The sequence below is a fragment of the Panthera tigris genome, chromosome B2 (assembly GCF_018350195.1).
Source record: "Panthera tigris isolate Pti1 chromosome B2, P.tigris_Pti1_mat1.1, whole genome shotgun sequence".
NCBI classification, from domain to species: Eukaryota; Metazoa; Chordata; class Mammalia; order Carnivora; family Felidae; genus Panthera; species Panthera tigris.
Window position 1 is genome coordinate 73,205,380 of NC_056664.1, and position 23,106 is coordinate 73,228,485.

At 36.2% G+C, this 23,106-nt stretch overlaps 1 long non-coding RNA gene across 3 annotated transcripts in view; it reads left to right on the forward strand.

Moving 5' to 3' along the window:
- The window catches only part of LOC102962755, a 260,546-nt gene that overhangs the window by 195,511 nt on the left and 41,929 nt on the right, over positions 1 to 23,106 (forward strand). The window lies entirely within an intron of this gene.

The window sequence follows — 23,106 nt, forward strand, 5'->3', positions numbered from 1 at the left end:
GCCTGACTAACTGTACTTAGGGCAGAAATAACCACAGCTGACTACGAATCAACTGTGTATCACTGCCACTAAAAATAATCACACCCATCCCCTCTTTCCACTTACCTGTCTTTATCCCTGATAAGGTCTTGTTATTGCTAATTTGGATTCCTAGAGTTCTCTGTTAGACAATCCCATAGCAATTGATTTTTTCCCTGCTCCAATCCTATCTGTATACCAAAGCCACTGTCATTTTTGTCACTCTGCTATTCCATATATTTCAGTGGTTACTATTGCCTACCAAATTAAGTTCACTTTTCTTAATTTGATCTAAACATTTTTGCAGCATTACCTTCCACCATTCAACCTGTACCCAAGGTATCTGTAAACGTTTATTGTTCTTAGTTTTCCAGATACATTTATTCCTTTCTCCCATCAGGTCTTAGTCTTTGCTTTTTCCTGCTGAACATATCCATCTCTACCTGATAAAATCTTACCCATTCTTCTAAATACTGCTTAAATGTCTAAAGTATTCCCTTTCAACCACAGACATTTCTTCACCTCTTCAATTTTCCATAGCTCTCTATCTCTCATGCCAACTATACTCATCACATTCTGTGCTGAATGAAGAGCTTTCTCTGTCCATGGCATACAGCTTGCTGTTATTAATATTCATAAATATTTGTTGAATTCAAAAGAAGAAAGCATGATTCTTACATATATAGACACACATATATGAACCGCACACAAACAACACTATTTCATAATAGAGTACTATGCCCAATAAAGAAATTCAGAACTTTTTTTTTTTTAAGTGATACACTAGCCTCCACAGAGAAAGTACAGAGATTCTAATCTAATAGAGACTTGGTCACCATGCAAAGTGTACTTTCAATTTTGTGAAGATTGATTTTAACCACCATCTTCTTGAAAAGATTCATGTCTGAAAAATGCTTTCATAATCTTTATGGAAACCACCATGTAGTGAAAGGAGAGAAGAGAATTGAACTAATCAGGAAATTATAAAACTCATATTTTGGCCACTTAGTCATTCTGGTAAAATATATGGAAGCTGAACATAGTAGCCAGGGGCTTTATTTTTTTCTTTATCAAATCATGCAGTTAATTCAAAAAGAAATCTCCATAGCAAGGTTTGTTTTGTTTCCTTAGGTTTCCTTAGTAGTCATTTCATAAATAAGAGCATGGGTCAGGATAAGGATAAATTTTAAAGCCCTCTTAATTTAGAAACACTGACTTCTACCTTCCTGGTATCCAAATAGTGTTGGGGGGAAAATGACATATTCCACATGACTCTGAAAGTAAACATGATCAATATCCTGAAACCCAAACTTGACATGGCTTTCAATTTTAATTGAAATCAGTATAGTTTTATTTTTTTTATCATTCATAAACCTCTTTCCAAAAAGACAAAATACATACCTAAACCACTAATTTTGATTTTGCAACAGCAAAACAAGTTTTGTAGTAAAAATAGAAGAGCTAAGAGAATGAGATGTTTGGGTACTAGTTCTAATTCAACCTCTGGCCGTGTAAACTTGGTAGAAACACCTCACCATTTATATATCCCATCTCCAGTCTACAAAATAAGGAAATAATCATGTTACCTTACCTATTTCATGATGAGGGTTGAATGAAATAAATTAAGAGAAAGCATTTTGTAAATTAAGTATGAAAATCTCTGATGATCCTGATGCCGCTTCTCATTAACCCTGCAATGATCTCCATCCAGGACCTCTGCAGTTGGGCTAGCTGTCTCCCTATCCACTTCACTTAACTGTCCTAACAGATTCCATGGTTTTCTAGTTGCCCATACTTGTGAGAATCTCTGGTTCTTCTGGTCTGTCCAGCAGAGTCTTGCGCTTCCTTTAGAGACTTCATTCCCCCATGAAACTTTCAACCCACTAGGATCTTTGTTTTCAGAATTCTTTGTACACTTATGCCCTCAACCTCAAATAGAACATTAGTTTATGACTTTGTATATTTCATTTATTACAATTTACAAGTGTTGGTTCCACTAGAGTATGAATTTTTATGCATAAAGACTGCATCATATGCCTCTTTTATATAACTCAAAGTGCCTAGCTCAGGGCTGAGCACTTCTTAAAAAGAATGAACTGCTTGTTTCCCAACTTTCTTTTCCATAAGTTACTGACTAACGGACACTTAACCCCATAATTTCTGATATCTAGTCAATCATAAAGTCTCCTATGTTTAATATTCAAAATAAAGTCTCAAATATACCCACTTTTCTCTTTCTCCCTTCTCATATCCAAATTTCATCAGCCACAAACACTTGTTTACTGCACTCTCAGCAATGGCTTTCAACTAGTACACAGAGCCAGAAAAATTCACTTTTAGAAATCCAATTATGCCTGCTTTCTGCTTAGAGCCTTTAAATGTTTTTGTTTTTGTTTTGTTTTTTATTAAACTTTAAATAAAATCCCGATGCCCAACAGTGGCCTCCAAGGCCACATATGCTCTGGCCCCCACCAACTTCTCCATCCTCATTGTGGGCCACCTTCCCCATGTCCCTCTATCCCAGGCACATGGCCTCCTCTAAGCTCCTCTCAGAGGCCATGGTCATTTGCCTTAAGGCCTTTGCACATGTTGTTTCCCCCTCCTCAAAGTCCTTCCCCCTTCCCCCTTCCCTGGCACTTTGCATAATCAGTTCTTTCTCTCCCTGTACAGAAGCACCACACTTGCTTTTTCTCCCAGTTCCTTCTCTTTAGAGAGGACTTTTTAAGCAATTCCATCCCATACGCTGTTTATTTCTTTCATCTTACTTATCATGATGGGTAATTATTCGTTATTTTTTATTTACTTCTGTATTATTTCTCTTGTCACTAGATTGTAAGATTCATGAAGGTAGGAACCATGTATGTTTTTTCATCATTACGTATTCACAGTACCTAGTACAGTTGTCTAGCACATAGAAAACACTCAAGTATTAGTTGAAGGAAAATTTAACAAGTGAAATTTGAGTATTTAATATATGCCAGGTGCTGGAAACACAAAGTAAAATAATTCCAGTCTTGTACCCCTAATTCCATGTTCAGTGATGTCATCATGTTGGTGGCTTAAATTTGGCCATGGTGAGAATATTACACAAGACAAATCAGGAAATACTGCAAATCATGGCTTCTCTCCATGCTACCCCTGCCCTGCATGACAGCTAGTTTATGAGCATATCATTCCAGATAGGAAAATGCATAATTATAAACACATGTGCAAAATGTTATGGGGGTTTTCAAGAAATAGTACTGGGAAGACTGAATGTGCATGTACACAAGGTGAAGTTGGACCCTTACCTTACACCATAATGCAAAAATTAAAATGGATCAAACACCTAAATGTAAGAGCTAAAATTATAAAACTCTTAGAAAAAAAAACATAAGAGAAATGCTTTATGCCATCAGATTTGTTACTTTCTTGGCTATAACACCAAAAGCATAGGCAACAAAAAACAAAAACAGATAAATTAGACTCCATCAAAATTTAAAGCTTTCATACATCAAAGTATACTATCAACAGAGTTAAAAGGCAATGTACAGAATGGGAGAAAATATTTACAAATCATGTATCTGATAAGGTATCCAGAATATGTAAAAACTCCTCCAACTCAAAAGCCAAATAACGCAATTAAAACAGAGGCAAAGATATGCAAATAGCCAAAAAGTAGATGACATTATAATCATTAGGGAAATGTAAATCGGTCAAACTCACATAAGATACCATACCACCACACACAAATTGGAATGATTATTATTATTTTTTAAATATAATATAGCAATTTTTGGGAAGGGTATGGAAAATATTGAACCCTTCTGCATTTCTGGTAGGAATGTAAAGTGGTACAACCGTTATGGAAAGCAGCATAACTGTTCCTCAAAACATTAAAAATGGACTTATTATATGATCTGGCAATTCCATTTCTGGGTATATTTTCAAAAGAATTGACAGCAGAGACTTGTACAAATATTTGCATGCCAACATTCATAGCAGCATTATTCCCAACAGCCAAAAGGTAAAAGCAACCCATTGTCCATCAACAGATGAATGCATTCACAAAATGTGGCCTCTACATACAACAGAATAGGACTCAAAAATGAACTACCGGGACCTCATCAAAATAAAAAGCTTCTGCACAGTGAGGGAAACAATCAGCAAAACTAAAAGGCAACTGACAGAATGGGAGAAGATACTTGCAAATGACATATCATATAAAGGGTTAGTATACAAAATCTATAAAGAACTTACCAAATTCAACACCCAAAAAACAAATAGTCCAGTGAAGAAATGGGCAAAAGACATGAATAGACACTTCTCCAGAGAAGACATCCAGATGGCCAACTGACACATGAAAAAATGTTCAACATCACTCATCATCGGGGAAATACAAATCAAAACCACAATGAGATACCACCTTTCACCTGTCAGAATAGCTAACATTAACAACTCAGGCAACAACAGATGTTGGCGAGGATGCGGAGAAAGAGTTTGCATTGCTGGTGGGAATGCAAGGTGGTGCAGCCACTCTGGAAAACAGTATAGAGGTTCCTCAAAAAAACTAAAAATAGAACTACCCTACGACCCAGCAATTGCACTACTAGGCATTTATCCAAGGGATACAGGTGTGCTGTTTCGAAGGGACACATGCACCCCCATGTTTATAGCAGCACTATCAAGAATAGCCAAAGTACGGAAAGAGCCCAAATGTCCATCGCTGGATGAATGGATAAAGAAGATGTGGTATATATATATAATGGAGTCTTACTTGGCAATCAAAAAGAATAGAATCTTGCCATTTGCAACTATGTGGCTGGAACTAGAGGGTATTATGCTAAGTGAAATTAGTCAGACAAAGACAAAAATCATATGACTTCACTCATATGAGGACTTTAAGAGGCAAGACAGATGAACATAAGGGAAGGGAAACAAAAATAATATAAAAACAGGGAGGGGGACAAAACAGAAGAGACTCATAAATATGGAGAACAAACTGAGGGTTACTGGAGGGGTTGTGGGAGGGGAGATGGGCTAAATGGGTAAGGGGCACTAAGGAATCTACTCCTGAAATCATTGCTGCACTATATGCTAACTAATTTGGATGTAAATTTTTAAAAAAATAAAAAATTAAAAAATTAAATAAAAAATAAAAATAAACAACAGAATAGGACTCATCCTTAAAAAGGAAGAAAATTCTAACACATGCTATAATATGCTAAACCTTGCGGACATTATGCTAAGTGAAATAAACTTAGCAAAAGGACAAATATTGTGTGACTGCACTGTGTATGTGGTACTTAGAGTAGTCACATTCATAGAGTCAGAAAGTAGAGTGGTGGTTGCTGTGGGCTAGGAGGAGAGCTAGGGAGTTCTTGTTTAATGGGTGTGGAGTTCTGTTTAGAAAGATGGAAGAAGACTGGATGTGGATGGTGGTGATGGTTGCACAACTGTGTGAGCATGCTTAATGCCACTCAACTGTACATTTAAAATGATTAAAATGGCACATTTTATGTTATTTATTTTTTATCAAACAAAAATAGTTAAAAAATGTTATGGAAATACAACAAAGCAAATAACTGGATTAGGAGAGGTTCTGATGAGGGAACTAGGACTTCACAGGAGAAGAGGTCTGTTCTAAACAGAAAGAAGGGAAAGCTATTTCTGGACAAAGGAAAAGTATGTGTAAACGAAAGGAATATGAGAGTGTAGGGTATATTCAAAGGATGGCAGTTTGGTGAAGGCTGGTTACAGGGATGAGCCTGAGCTGTAACCACCAAAAGATCCCTATAGTTCTGAATCAAAGAAATAATGTTTCATTTCTACTTACTTGTAACTTGACAGCTGACATATTTTGTATTTACTGTCCACCTGACTATATAATTAGCCAGGATAACCACTTTCCCATTCTTACTAGATTTCAGACAATTTGCTCAATTTAACAGTAAACTCGAGGGTATGAATTTTTGCCCCAAAACTGGAGAACTGTATTTTACAGATGGTAGGCAAAAGAAATTTTCAACATCCAAAAGCCAGAGTGAGAAGAACTGATACCAGTGCATTCCAGAGCCAATGTACCCAAGCCTAAGCCTGGAGAGAAGTCTTAATTCTCTGCCTAAGATGCTTTCAAGAATTATTAAAAATTGGGGCACCTGTGTAGCTCAGTCGGTTAAGCGTCGGACTCTTGATTTCAGCTCAGGTCATGATCTCACGGTTCGTGAGTTTGAGCCTTGTGTCGGGCTCTGCACTGACAGTGCAGAACCGGCTTGGGATTCTCTCTTTCATCATCACTCTTTCAACCCTCCAACACTGGCACTCCCTCTCTCTTTCTCTGAAAATAAATAACCTTCAAAAGAGAGAATTACTTAAAAATTTATTACACTTTTTTCTCAGTAATCTAAAAAGTAAATGTTTTAAACCTAAGGTTAGTGCTTTATCTTGTATGATTAATCGTATGGATCTATTATAAAGTAGACAAGGGGCGGCTGGGTGGTTCAATGGGTTAAGTGTCTGACTTCATCTCAGGTCATGATCTCACGGTTCGTGTGTTTGAGCCCCGCATCAGGCTCTGTGTGGACAGCTCAGAGCCTGGAGTCTCCTTCAGATTCTATGTTTCCCTCTCTCTCTTCCCCTCCCCCGATCATGCTCTGTCTCTCTTTCAAACATAAACATTAAAAAATATATGTATTATAAAGTAGCCAAATGAATCTCACATATTGTTGCCACTTTGACCATAAAGAGTTGACCAGAATGAAGCAGTGAGGTGAATATCATAATATTCTGTCAATATGATTCCGCATGGGTTATATCAATATCATTAAAGTGTGAAGCAGTGTTTCTAACACCAACAGCAGTTGGATAACTTTACATAGGAAAACCTGCTTCAGTTCATTTAAATGGATTGGGATGGTCCACACAAGTTCTCAGAGACTTATCCTAAGGTCCAAAGTTTCTCCTAGGATAAGGTCTCATATACCAGAGGATCTAAATAAAGGAAGGAATGAGCAGAGAATGAGTTCTAAACAAAACAAAAGAAAAAAAAAGAGTTTGATACAGCAGAGCCTCTTTCATCTGTTTCAGTGCATTAAATATGGGTTAAATATCTGCTGAGAAGGTAATTTGCAGGCCATCAAGTAAAAAGTAAAAGCATTTCTTCTGTACAAAATACTTGTCAGTTTTGATCATGTTTCTTCTTTTCATACATCATCTCACTCTACCCTCTTTTGTTCTTCTTTCTCTACTCTCATTATAATCTTCAGGAGAACCTCATTTAGTTAAACATCCTCCACCCAGTGTCTTAGGAGAATGAGGTTGCTTCTGTCTTTTGGGTTTGGTTTTTCTTGTAAGTATGTTGTAAAAACCATATTCTTCCTTCATATCAAAACACAGGCAGTTTCTTTCCAATTTTAGTTTCCCTCTGTGAACGGCAACCTGTAATCAAATTTGTGGCAGATAAATACATTACAGGGCTTTTCATTTTATAAGTGCTGCTGTTGAACTTGGGCATACAATATGGGAAGTTAAAGAACATTTTTCAGGCCAATCATTAACCTACTCCTCTTTGTTCCCATCACACTGTAACTCCACCTTTATTAGTGCCTATACCAATTTCAGTGTGGTTAGTATTATATTATCTACTCCATGAAGGTAAGATTAAATTTAATTTACTCTTTCATTCAACAAGCATTTATTGAGTAGCAGCTGTGGGCCAAGCACTAGACTATTGATTGGAGACATAAAGAGAAATCAAATAGAGTCCCTCTCTTCAAGGAGCCCACTTTGTCCCTATTCTGTCACATGTACTATATATATGTTTGTTCAATTAAATCACTAGATCATGCTTCAGCTTGAAGATGACTAAAGGACTTTGGTCTAATTAAATAATCAGATGTTTCTATAATGTTCTCACCACACAGCATCACATGCTTGTTTCCTCTTGAGGGTCTTCAATATTGAATATTAAAGGAACTATAGCCACAGAGATGGCAAAGAAGAGGAAGTGAAAATGTCTATCCAGGTAATACAGAAAGTGAAGAATGAGCCCAGATGGAAGTGGAAAGCAAGAATTGACCATGTTCTTTTACATCTATGTCTGTGGTAAAGGGCAGCCTCGTTGACCTTGGATAGTTCTAATTCATACATGGTTTTTCTACTTTTAAAACTTGACCAAATTCAGAATTCAGAGAGGCTAAAGCTGAGCTACAATTCAAAGTTTTCACAAGGTTGGGACAAGTCATCAACTAAAATGCTTCTTTCATGTCTTCATATGGTGTCCTGTAATCAGGGATCAGGTATATAGACACAGGTATGTAGACAGAGATGAAGAAAGAGACTAAGTGGTAAGACCACTGTGGCAAATTACTATCACACAAATATCTGTGGGTAAGGCGGCTTAGAATCTCAGTCGGCCTCTTAAAGTTTATTTGCTTTCTTGGTTGTATTACAGATTAAACCAAGTTCATTTTCTGAGTTTCTATTTAAGAAGTCCTTGATATAAAATAATCATTTCAACATTTATCCAACAGTTATTGAACGTTATTCTGTGCCAGGCCCTGTGTTGGGGGGGGTTGCAGGCACAAAGGGAAATATGACCTGCTTTCAAAAAGCTCCCAGTCCAGTGGAAGAACAAACAAGTGTGCTGCTGAAGACCGGATTTCTAATCCTCTTTCAATTCACAATTTCTCTAGTCACATATGTCTTCCTTTTAAAGAGAGTATTTGCTAACTTGATTCCCTAACCTTTTGAGACACAAATCTGGAAAAATAGGGGACAAAGAAGAGACAGGAAATGGGAGCAGGGGAATAAAGGGATAAAGGGGCTAAATCAGACCCTGTAAGGAGAAAGAATGAAGTAGTGAGATAAAAAGAAAAGTCACATGGACGGGCGCCTGGGTGTCTCAGTTGGGTAAGCAGTTAAGAGTCCAACTTTGGCCCAGGTCATGATCTCACAGTTCATGGCTTTGAGCCCTGTGTCAGGCTCTCTGCTGACAGCTCTTAGCCTGGAGCCTGCTTCAGATTCTGTGTCTTCCTCTCTCTCTCTGCCCCTCTCCCGCTCATGATCTGTCTCTCAAATATAAATAAACTTTAAAAAAAAAAAAAAGAAAAGAAAAGTCACATGGAACTAAAGCTGGAGAGCATTTTGAAGGCTGGTTTGTAAGCAGCTCTGGAATATAAGAGTTTATAATATGGAGGGTAAGAAAAGAGAAGAATGGAGAAAATAATTCTGAGAAGAGTTGTTCTGAAGTAGAGTTGAATCCCCTCTACCGTTTAATTGAGAGAGAAAAGTAAATTTAGAATATATTATGAAATCATTTTTGGCCTGTCAGGCCATGCTTCTTTGTGTTTAATTCTTACAAAGACTGAGCCACATGGGGCCCCAAGATTTAGTGTGCATTTGGAATGCAGCATCTATAACTGGAGTGTGTAAAGGAGCATAAATGTTGAGGTTCACATTTTGGAAACACCAACATTATTTAGCTAAGCAGAGCTTTCCTCAGGCTGGAGTGTCCTAATGGGTGATTTATTTCAATGTAGCATTATCTTATAATGGTCAAGCTGTATTGAATGAATGAATGAATTAATTAATTAAAATTTTAAAAAAGCAAGGCAGGTATTCAGTAAAAGATGGAAAAGGGGTGGGAAGGAAAGAGCAAAATAGAAATTCAATGGCTAATAAGGTTGGAGGACATAAGGAAGAGTGCAGACAGTGGGTGGGCCTATGAGCTGAGACTTGTCATCCTCAGCTCTAGCATCAAATACTGCCATCTCAATGACACTCACTCAACCTCTCCCAAGGGAAAATAGTCACAGTTTTACATGATATTAAAAAAAAATTGTCATGTTTTAACAGGATTGTTGGTTTTTCTTTCCCCTTTAGAGAAGTTGGTGGAACGTATTTCTACACCCCATTACAATATTATGGTACAGTATTATGGGAGTAGAACAGATCAACATGAAATAGCACGGCATGTATAAGAATTTGCAAGTTGTTCCTTGGAGCTGTAACAAATGAATAAACATGCTTCATACGGAGCATTTAATATGGGCTAGGCACCAGGCTGAGCCCTTTACTTGTTTCAACTCATAATCCTAACAACATTCCTAAAGTAGATGCTATTATAATCCCTATTTTATGAATTTAGAGGGATTAAATAACTTGCCCTAGATCATACAACTAGCAAGCAACAGAATCAGGATTCAAGTAAGCAATTAAATTCCACTGCCCATGCTCCTAACCATTTGACTATACCACCCCTCATGAATGTTGTAAAGGGAGGTCTGAGCTTTATCCTCTAGGTCAGTGCATCTATAACTAGGGTATGTGTTCAGGGTACATGAAGCCAGAACATACATGTGGCCATTTGCCTAGGAAATCAATTGTACTCAAAGATCTGGGAGGGAAAAATCCTACTCAAGTGAAAAAATGTTAGAAGGTAATGATTTTAAAAAATTTATAGGAAAAATGAAGACATGTAGATTAATATGTAAAATTTTGTGAGTTACAAAGGTAAAAAAAAATCGTGAGATTTTGGTAATATGTTGGTAATTTTAACCTTGGCTCCCTTTCCTCCAGACTTACTCATGTTCACTCTTTTTTTAGGGCTTTCACAGAGATTTTTGTGAAGTACTGCTTTAGGCGTGAAAGCTGTGGACAGTTTCAATAGCATTGCATAGTCAAGTTTACATTTTGGAAAGCTTTTTTACAAGTGAGGGAGAAATACAAGGAAAGAATCAGGCTTCACCAGTAGAATGGGGCATGGATTATACAGGGCACTGAGCTCACTTGTAGACAGTGAATTTGAGGGGCCTGGGGAACCTCCAAGTGTGTGTCTGTTGAGGACAATGTGGATCTGGAACTCCAGAGAGAGATAGTTCACAAAGACCTTTTATCACCTTCTTGTACTATCAGCATTCAAGATTGGGTCCCCACCTAGTACCTAGAACAGTGTTTGGTACAGAGTAGGAACTTGAAAATGACTTGTTGAATGAAGGAAGTAGAAATAAGAGGGCATGCATGTATTAATAATGTGTTTGATGAGATATTCTGTTTATGGTAAACTGCAAAAAAATTATTTAGAATTAATGTTTTGTATCTATGTGCATATTAAATTCATAAATACTTTATAGGGTTCATATGGCATAATGATATTAATCCCTGTAAGAAAACTACTTTCAAGAGCACAGAGTTTTTTTTAAATGTTTTTCTTTATTTTTTTAGAAAGAGAAAGAGAGAGAGAGAGAGAGAGCTCACTTGCACATGTGAGCCAGGGAGGAGCAGAGAGACAGGGAGAGAGAATCCCAAGCAGGCTCTGTTCTGTCAGTGCAGAGCTTGAACCAAACTATGAGATCATGTCCTGAGCCAAATCAAGAGTCAGATGCTTAACTGATTTAGCTACCCAGGTGCCCCATGAGAACAAAGTTGTTTTTTGTTTTTTGTTTTTGTTTTTTTAAGTTTTATGTTTTGGGAGAGAGAGCATGAGCGGGGGAGGAGCAGAGAGAGAGGAGACAGAGGATCTGAAGTGGGCTCTGTGCTGACAGCAGACAGTAGCAAGCCCGATACAGAGCTCGAATCCATGAACTGTGAGATCATGACCTGAGCCAAAGTCAGATGCTCAACCGACTGAGCCACCCAGGAGCCCCTGAGCACAAAGTTTGTATGTAGTCCTACAATATTATTTTTTGGTTTTGGTTTTAATATTTAAAAAAATATTATTTTTTGTCCATCAATAGATGAATAAAGAAGATGTGGTATGTATACACAATAGAATATTACTCAGAAAATAGAATGAACTTTTGCCATTTGTAACAACATGGATGAATCTAGAGAGTATAATGCTAAGCAAAATAAGTCAGTCAAAACCCTGTGATTTCACTCATATGTGGAATTTAAGAAACCAAAGGAAAAAAAAAAAAGACAAACCAAAAAACGAACTCTTAACTGTAAGGAACAAATTGATGATTACCAGAACGGGGTGGGCGGGGTGGGGTATGGGTGAAATAGGTGAGGGAGATAAGTACACTTAACTGACGAGCCCTGAGTAACATATAGAATTGTTGAATCACTATATTTTATGTCTGAAACTAATATAACACTGTATGTTAACTACACTGGATTTAAAATTATTTGGCTTTAAAAACACCAATTATTTGATATTTCTAAAATGTAAAGACATTAGTAAATGTAAATGTTCATCAAGAGCTCTTAAATAAACCCTTCTGTCAGAGAATAGGAACTATCCCTTTAAAAATCTCTGAAAGGATTCTTGGCTGCCACTGCCATGTGCTCTGCCAAAGTTTGACCTTTCTAAAGTAGTAATTGGCTATGTATATGTGCAGTTTTTATATATGTGCATAAGTGTGTGTGTGTGTGTGTGTGTGTGTGTGTGTGTGTATGTTTGTACCTACTTGGATGTATATGTTATAAATATACGTATCACAGAATGCTTGTATCACAAAATACCATTTCCTGTTTTCCAATCTGACCTGTGCAGTATGGCAAATCATTTGAATGTTTATTTTGCCTCAAAATTTTCTCTCAGTGCCTTCATTACTTTTCTTTTTCTTTTAACTGTACAGCCATATTTCCTAAGAGACCTACTACTTCTGAGTTTCCTAGTTACAGCTTTATAGATTGCTAGGAGTTCTGTAGCCTTTTATTACTATGAGATTGAGTTCTGACTTTATGACTCACTTTCTGGAAGTCAATTTTCTCAACCCAGAGTCCATTTAATTTCACTGGCCATGACAATTTTGAAATACAGTCATATATGTCCATAGATAATACTTTAGAAACTATTATCAGCTTGGTTTTACATTGAATTCCATTTTACTGTTCATATTGGGCTTTATAATATTTACTTTCTTTAAATGCAATATTAGCGGGAAAATAAAATTTTATTTTTTGTAGTAAACTTTTCATAGAGGGTGCAGGAATATGTGTAAATAAACACTGCTACTGTTAAGCCTTATAGGTTTTAGTCTGCCTTATTTCTATAAGTCATTGAGTAACTATGTGTGGTTGAAAAACAGGAACTAGACTACGTGATTCCCCTCTGAAGCAACCATTTAGAGATGTGCATTATGATAGTGCTCTGTGACTGCCTACTCTTGACCTTAACTTCTAACTGCCCTCCCACTCCTAATACTTTCATTATGCTTCCTGAAGCCCTCAGTCCCTGGCCCTGCTACTAAACTCACTCCACCTTCTTGCCTTAATTGAAGCCTCACTCTACCCTGAGACACTCACTACTTCGCCATAAGTCTCCCCAAATGGAGAATGTGGCGGTCTACACCCACAGTGTCTCAGAATGAGGAAGTAGAGCTCAGGTTCTCTGCATCTAGTGGTGCTTCACACCAATCATGTAAAATCCCCTTCTCCTTGAAGGTCCGTGTTTTCCAGCCACACCATATTCCACCCTTCCTTGTAATCAGAGTACCTGTGGATTCCACAGACAATTCCCCCATATTTACTAAACCACTTTAGCACCCAACTATGGTCTTCCCTTTCATGCCACTTTCACGGTCATTCTGGGTGACATCCTGTCCATGCAGTGTCCAAGTTTCATAATTTCCTGACCTCATCTTCATTACCTACCACCTTCTCCACTTCAGCCATTCTCTGTTATGACAGACCTGTATTGTGGTATCACTGCTTCACCTCTGAAAACCTAAATTCAGCTATCTCATTTTTTATCACAACCTCACTTAGCAATACTTCAATACCATGTTCTTCATATTCATTAAGTTCTCCAAACACCTGATGGCTTCACTTTTTCTCTATGTGCACTTTTCTGTCTTCCCTTCTTTCCCTATCCATCTAGGAATCCAAAGTTCATTAAATCAACATATTCTTGCCAATATTCTCAATAACATTAACGTACTGTTTTTCCAATTGTTCTGGACTAGCAAAACCCCAATCCTGGACCAATCCATGTGTCTACCACATCTATATTTAAAGCTGAATAAAATCATAAAAACACATCCATTGATGCCAATGGAAAGTAATGTCTTCATCTCCAACAAGATCCTCAGTGCTGCCTGGCAATCCTTTCATGCTATTTCAGTCAAGTCTGTCTATCTCATTCTCCATAGTGGATTGCAAATCTCTGCTCTCCTAGAACCACCTATACTACCACATCAACCCTCACTGTCAGCACATGCCCTTATCTCCTGCTTCACAGAGAAAATAGAAGCTATTATTCAAGAGGTTTTTGAGCTCCCTGACCCAAACCGTGTACATTTATTTGAATTTGTCCCTGTCCTTCTACCTTCCCTACTGCCTCAGTAGATGAGATATCCATTCGCCCACTTAAGTCTGATGCTTCTACCTAAATACAGAATCCCATTCTTCTCACACACTCAGAAACTTGCTACTTTAATCTTCTACTTAATCTTTCCCTATTATTAGTTCTTTCCCACCAGGATTAAATATATTCAAGCTTTTCAAAATTAATATTTTTCCTTCATTGACCTCACACTCTTCTCCAATTTAGTGCAACATCAGAGTGTTCTTTGCCTTTCTCCATTCCATATTTGTACAGAGAATTCTAATTTCTAACTATAGTAGCAGTATACTTAATAGTGTGCTCTATCTTACAATATATAAAATTGATTCAAATTACTACAACCTCCTTACCAAAAAGAAAATTACCATGTGAAGTTCAATATTTCTTTGCAACTATTCTTTTTTTTTTTTTTTTTAACATTTATTCATCTTGGAGAGACAGAGAGTGAGACAGAGCATGAGCGGGGAAGGGGTAGAGAGAAGGAGACACGGAATCTGAAACAGGCTCCAGGCTCTGAGCTGTCAGCACAGAGCCCGACACAGGGCTTGAACTCACCAACTGCGAGATCATGACCCAAGCTGAAGTCGGACGCTCAACCGACTGAGCCACCCAAGCACCCCGACAACTATTCTTTTTTATTCTCAAGTTAGTTAACATACAGTGTAGTCTTGTCTTCAGAAGTAGAACCCAATGATTCATCACTTACATGAAGTGCCCTCCTTAATGCTCATAACCCATTTAATCCACCTCCCATCCATTTACCCCCATCAACCCTCAGTTTGTTCTCTGTATTTAAGAGTCTCTTTTTGTCTTTAGAATATAATTATAAGTGTACAGTCAGAGTACTAGGTTCAAAGTTATTTTAATCAATTCTTTTTATGTGTATGGTTATCACTTTGACAAAAAAACTAATTTATTTCTGTTTGTCTTTAGTTTTAGGGTTTATTTTCTTCATTTTTTAAAAAGTTTATTTTATTCTTTGTGTATACACAAACTTCTACATAGTTCAAATTAAAAGGTAAATTCAAAGAAGTCTCATTCGCACCCTATCCATTCCATCCCATTCCCACCCACCCCTGATGGGTAATCATTTTCACTAAGTTCTGGTATATCAATATTGCATTTCTTTTTTTTTTAATTATGTATCTTTATTCTTTTCTCACCCATTGTTCTTCACAAATGCTACCATGTCATTATGTACACTTCTTGTGCTTACTTTTTTTACTTAACAATACATCCTGGCTTAGGTCTGTAACATTATTTTATGTTATATTTACTCTGTGTATTAATTATATTTACTATGTTTCTGTATGTGATATTTTTTCATTTTTTACTACTTCTTTTGGTATTTTAGAAGGATTTTTCTTTTCTTATAATGCTTATAACTTTTTAAAAAAATTTTTAATGTTTATTTATTTTTTAATGTTTATTTATTTTTGAGAGAGAGAGAAAGAGAGACAGAGCATGAGTGGGGGAAGAGTAAAGAGAGAGGGATACGCAGAATCTGAAACAGACTCCAGGCTCTGAGCTGTCAGCATAGAGCCTGACGTGGGGCTCGAACTCACAAACCGTGAGATCATGACCTGAGCTGAAGCCAGACACTCAACTGACTGAGCCACCCAGGTGCCCCAATAACTATTCTAATGTCTTTTGTAAAAAATAGTCCACTTTTCCCTGAGGCTTCTATTTGGTTTGTCAACTTTAAATGATGTATTTTGACTGCACATATTATCTGTACGCAGTGAGTTTAACTTTTCTCCCCACTTCCCCTATCATTTTTATGAGGAGTTGGTTTATTTCTATTTTGTTAGAACATGTAATTCTTACATAATTTTCCTCTACTCTTTGTTTTAATCATAGATCCACATTGAAATATAGTCAATATATACTGTCAATCCAGGTCAATATTCTTGATCAACATAGATACAAAAATTCTCAACAAGATAATATCAAACTGAATTCAAGAGTACATTAAAAGGATCAAGTGGGATTTACTCCAGGGATACAAAATTGGTTCAACATTCACCAATTTATTAATGTGATATACCATGTTAATGAAGTGAAGGATAAAAACCATGTCATCATCTCAACAGATTCAGAAAGACTTTTGACAAAATCCAAGAACATTCATGATGAAAACTCTTAACAAAGTGAGCATAGAGGCAGTGTACCTCGACATTATACAGTTCATATTTGACTAGCCCATATACTTACTTAATAGTGAAAAGCTGAAAACTTTCTCTAAGATCAGGAACAAGACAAGGATTCCCTCTCTTGTTACTTTTATTCAACATAGTATTGTAAATCCTAGCTAGAGCAGTGAGGCAATAAAAAGAAATAAAAAGCAACCAAATAGGAAAGGGAAAGAAATAAAACCGCTCTATTTGTAGATGATATGATATTACATATAGAAAACCCTAAAAACTCCACCAAAAAACTGTTAGAACTAATAAACAAATTCTATAGAGATACAAGATACAAAATCATTATACAAAAATCAGTTGTGTTTCTATACGCTAATAATTAACTATCAGAAATAAGTATAAAAATAATCCCATTTACAATTTCATCAAAAAGAATAAATACCTAGGAATAAATTTAACCAAGGAGTGAAAGACTTGTACACTGAAAACTATACAATATGATGAAATAAATAAAGCCAAAGAAATGGAAAATACTCTGTGCTTATGGACTGATAGAATTAATATTGTTGTAATGTCCATATTAATGCAAAGCAACCTACAAATTGAATGCAATCCCTATCAAAATACCACTGGCATTTTTTACAGAAATAGAAAAAACAACCTTAAGATGTGTATGGAACCAAAAAAGACCCTGAATAGTCAAGGCAATCTTGAGAAGGAACAAAGCTTGAGGCATCATATTGCCTGATTTCAAACTATATTACAAAACCATAGTAATCAAAACAGTATGATATTGGCATAAAAACAGTAACACAGATCAGTGGAACAGAATAGAAAGCTCATAAAAAACTCATGCTTATATGGTCAATTAATTTATGACAAAAGAGCCAAGAATTTACAATCAAGAAAGGACAGTCTCTTCAGTAAATGGTATTAGGAAAACTGAAAAGCCACATGCAATGATTGAAGTAAAAATGAATGAATGGTAGCCACAGAAAGAAACTGGACCCCTACTTTATGCCATTCATAAAAATCTATTCAAAATGATTAAATACTTGAATGTAAGACTTAAAACCATTAAAACTCCTAGAAGAAAATGTAGGGGATAGGTTCCTTGATATGTCTTTACAGTGACTTTGGATTTGACACCAAGAGCAAAGGTAAAAAAAAATAAGAATAATAATCAACAAGTAGCACTGCGTCAAACAAAGAACTTCCTGCAGAGCAAAGTAAACCATCAACAAAATGAAAAGATAACCTATGGAATGGGAGAAAATATTTTTAAATCATATATCTGATAAGGGGTTAATATCCAAAATATATAAAGAATTCATACAACACAATAGCAAAAAACAATCAAACAAAACCAATTAAAAAAAAAAAGGCAGAGGTACTGAATAGACATTTTCCCAAAGAACACATACAAATGGCCAACAGGTATATGAAAAAGTGTTCAACATCACTAATCATCAGGAAAAGGCAAATCAAAACCACAGTAAGATTTCACCTCACAACTGTTAGAATGGCTGTCATCAAAAGACAAGAGATAACAGTTGTTGGTGATGATATGGAGAAAAGGGAACCCTTGTACACTTGGGAATGTTGCTTGGGGCAGCAATTAAAAAATAGGCAGAAAAAGAAATTGAAGCTTCTTCAAAAATTAAAGAATGAACTGCCATGGGGGTGCCTGGGTAGCTCAGTCAATTGACCATTAATTGATTGCGGCTCAGGTCGTGATCCCAGTGTCATGGAATCAAGCACCATGTGGGACTCTGCACTGACCATGGAGCCTGCTTGGGATTTTCTCTGCCCTTCTCCCTGCCTCTCATGCACTCTCCCTCCCTAACATAAATAAAAAAAAAAAAAAAAATGAAACTACCATGTGATCTAGCAATTCTGGATATATATTCAAAGGAAATGAAATCACTATATCAAAGAGATACCTGTACCCCCAGGCTCATTGCAGCATTATTTACAACAGCCAAGGTATGGAAACCACCTAGGTATCCATCAAAAGATTAATGGATTAAGAGAATGTGATATCTGTGTGTATGTGTATAATAATATGTAATGTTATTCACTCATAAAAAATAAGGAAATATTATTTGCACCAATATAGATATACCTAAAAGGTATTATGCTAAGTGAAATAAATCAAACAGAGAAAGACATAGTGAATCATCTCACTTATATGTGGAATTTAAAACAAACAAAAAACTCATAGAGACAGAGAACAGATTGGTGGTTGCCAAGGGCAGAAGGTTGGGGAGGACAAAAATAGGTAAAGGTGGTCAAAAGGTATGAACAGTTATAAAATAAATATTGGGGCACCTAGGTGGCTCAGTTATAAAATAAATATTAAGCGTCCGACCTGGTTCAGGAGGTTCAGTTTCATGATCTTGCGGTTCATGGGTTTGAGCCCCATGTCAGGCTCTGTGCTGACAGTGCAGAGCCTGGAGTCTGCTTCAGATTCTGTGTCTCCCTCTCTGTCTGACCCTCCCCCACTCACACTCTGTCTCTCTTTCGCTCTCTTTCTCTCTCTCTCTCTCTCTCTCTCTCTCTCTCAAAAATAAACATTAAAAAATAAAATAGGGGCACCTGGGTGGCTCAGTCAGTTAAGCGTCCGACTTCAGCTCAGGTCATGATCTCGCGGTCCATGAGTTCGAGTCCCACATCGGGTTCTGTGCGGACGTCTCAGAGCCTGGAGCCTGTTTCAGATTCTGTGTCTCCCTCTCTCTCTCTGCCCCTCCCCCACTCACACTCTCTCTCTGTCTCTGAGAAATGAATAAACCTTAAAAAAATTAAAATAAAATAAAATAAATAAAAATAAACAAATAAGTCCTGGGTATACAGTGTATAGCATGGTGACTATATTTAACAATACTATATTGTATATTTGAAAGTTGCAAAGAGAGTAGATCTTAAAAGTTCTTATTAAAAAGAAAAAAGTGACTATGTGAGATGATGAATATTGACTAAACTTATTGTAGTGATCATTAACAACATATACATAGATCCAAACAGTATGTTGTATACCTTAAGTGAATATAATGATATATGTCAATTATATCTCAGTAAAACTAGAAAAAAATCAATCCAATTAGAAAATAAGAATAAGAAATAAAAGCTAAGAATAGATGAAATTCTTGAAGATTTGTGCCTGTGGGTAAAAGGACTTAAGGGTAGAAGAGAGGAGAAGTAAAGAACTAATATTTCCATTATAAACTTTTAGGAAATATTTGACTTCATAAAAAATGAGTATGTGTTTGATTTAAAATAATTAAAATAGATTTTTCTCCATCTGGTATTTATATTAGTGAGTGGAGTAAGATAGAGATCTAACAGCATAGTTTTCCAACTGCCTGTCCAGTTGTGATCTAGGCCAATTTTAATTACAGAGAAAAGAGTTTTTTCTTTCTTTCTCCCTTTCTCACGTTATTATTATTTTATGGAGCGCCAAGAAACAAAAAAATATAGACTTCTACACATACTCAGTTCTTCTTTTTCTTCAAGGTCAATGCCATACCCTTAGATAATTTATACCTGCTTTTATTCAGGTCACATATGGGATGATCAGATAGGTCAGAAACATCAGGTGCAATATCAGAACTGTTTAGAGGATGGACACATTAAGAACATTTGTTTCAGATAGGTGTTTCCTAAAAGTCTCCAGTACTCTCTATTAAATGTATATTAAAATAGTCTAGCACGGAAATAGCCAATAAGCACATGCAAAAATATTCTACATCACTAGAGGGAAATGGAATTAAAACCACAGTGAGATACACTACACATCCACCTGAATGACTAAAATTTAAAAAGCTGATAACACCAAATGTTAACAAGGATTTGGAGCAACTGGAGTTCTCATAAATTGATGGTAGGAATGTAAAATCATACACCCTCTTTGGAAAGTGTTCTGGGAGTTTCCAGTGAAATTAAACCTTCATCCACTTCCTATGACCAACAATTCCACTTCTAGATATTGAGCCAAGATAAATGAAAACATAAGTTTGCTCAAGTTGTTTCATTCATAAAACCAAAAACTGGAAGCATCTTTGGTGTCCATTAATAAAATAAATAAACTGTAGTATATTCACATAATGAAATGCTACTTAGGAATATAAAAGATCAAACTACTGATACAAACAACATGAATAAATCTCAGAAACATTTTTATAGTTAAAAAACTATTATGGGTTAAACTATATTTCTCCAAATTTAGATATTGAAGTCCTAACCCTTGGTACCTCTGTATGTGACTATATTTGGAGGTAAGGCCTTTCAAGTGGTAATTAGGGTAAAATGGGGTTGTATGGGTGGGCCCTAATACAATACACTGGTGTCCTGATAAGAAAAGGAACTTAGGACACAAACCACACAGAAATAGAGGGCTAACCTTGGAGAACACAGCAAGAATGTGGTCATTTGCAAACCAAAGAGAAAGAAAAAAAACAAATCTGCTAATACTTGCATCTTGGATGTCTAGCCTCAGAACTGTGTTCAATACATTTCTGTTGTTTACACTATCAGTCTGTGGTATTGTTTATGGTAGCCCTAGCAAACTAATACAGAAGCCTTACCCAAAAGAGTACATATGACTCCAATTTTATGGAATTCTAGAATAGGCAAAATTACTCTGTAGTGAAAAAAAAATTATGACAATTGTTGCCTCTGAGGAGGTCATTAACTGATTGCAAAGGGACATGACAGAAGTTTCTGGGGTGATGATAAATTCTATTAATAAAGGATTTTAGAGAGTTAGTTACCTTTCTGAAGCATGACTGACTAATGTGGTGTTATTAATGTGTCTAATGTGTAAGTACTAAACCAAGGGCATTTTCCCTTTCTCTAATGCTGATGAATATTTCTAAAACCTCTCATTCTTTGTCAGCAAATTGAATAGTATATTGGTGGTGCATTTGTCAAAACTCACAAATGTTCACTTAAGATTTGTGCATTTCACTACACATAAATGCTACATCAAAAGCAAAAAAAAAAGACTATAAGCAGTCATTGAGCCCACTTCTGACATTAGAAGCCATTCTCTTCCCATTTCTTTTATTGCTGCTGTTGTATACCCAAGCACTAGTGGTACTATTGTATTTTGCATTTTTTGACATTTTTGCATTATTTGCATATTTGCTAAAACCTATGGAGGTGAAATTCCCTGGTCAACATGCCTCTACTGTGTTCATTTAGCCAAGAGAGGTTAGATGAAGAATGAAGCTGAGTTGAGAAGATACTTAAATTTTTATTCCCTGAATAAGAAGAAGAAGAAGGAAAAAAAAAAAAAAAAGCTCAGTTGTACCACTGGCCAAAAGATTTTTTGATCCTTAGCCAAAGTGAATTTTATGAAATGAAAAAAAATACATTTATAATATTCAGGGTCCTGAGTTGAATTAGTGGACTGAGAGAAGCTAATTCTCAAAGTTATTTGAGGAATAAGGAAATAGAATTTGCAAGAAACTAGGTGATAGCAGCTGGACCCGTTCATAGTAAGTGGTTCTGGTTTTTTTCAGGTGTAAAATGAGGAAGCCTCTAGACTGGTTCAAAGTTCAGGTATGTTTTGTATAAAGGAGAAGAAAAACTCCACTGTTCTACCTATTTTCTCCTGTCTATGGGTTGTCTAATCTGTAATCCAGATATTAATATTCTGCTTGTTGAAAATTCTACCCTTATGTCTTTTAGATTCATATAATTTCTCAAATTGCCTCAGGGAATCAGCTACATAATCTCCATGGCATTTTGATTCTTTCTGACCTAGATATCAAGTTCCTTTGTATCTCAGGGAGTCAAATCTTTTTTACATCACTAAACCTTCTCATTAAACAGTTAGAAAGTGGGTGGGAAGCCATGGTTAAGGGCAGTCCACAGAGTTATGGCGCCACACATCTGATCATAGAAGAGGGAAACAAACAGTGGTCTTAAATCTATAATATTTGGGTTGAGGCACAATATAGGATCTTTATTTATATTACTAGAGCTCTTCTCACAATTGTGAGCTTTTGGAATATGCCTGAAAAAACTTATCTAGCTTTCAGCATAAAATACCTCTGAGGAAATCTTTTACTGTCTGAACTCCTCACTTTCCTCCTATGTAGTCTCTTGTAAATGAAAGGATATTGACTAGAATTGGCCAGAACTTCAGAAGGATCTGGCTGAGGGCTGGTGTTGGTCTGTTGAGTTACCCTAATCTCATACCATTTAGCAGTGAGAACCAACACCTGGTTATAATTCCAAAGAATCTTTATGAGTTTTCCCTGAAATACAAATCCTGATTTTTTAGGGCCTATATTTCTATAAAAAATATTACAGAGAAGTATATTTTGGATCCCATTTATGTCTTTCTAAGAATAATAATTCATAAATACATAAATCCTTAAATGAGTAAAACCTTAAATAAAAGCCTTAAAAAACTGAACAGAATGTAAGATCTAAATAAGAAAAGTGATGTGAGTAATATTATTATTATCCCTGAAGTTTCTGAACACTATGTTATCCTGTTCAATTTGACTCTGAGTACACATTGGATTAGGAATTTTGCTCCACTTGTGAATTCTTTTGTGACAGTCCTTCAAAGACAATCTACTCCTCCAGATGTTTTTGAGTTTCTTTCTGGTTGGTCATTCTCTACTTCACATAGACTCTTATTCAAGTATAGATCATAATCAA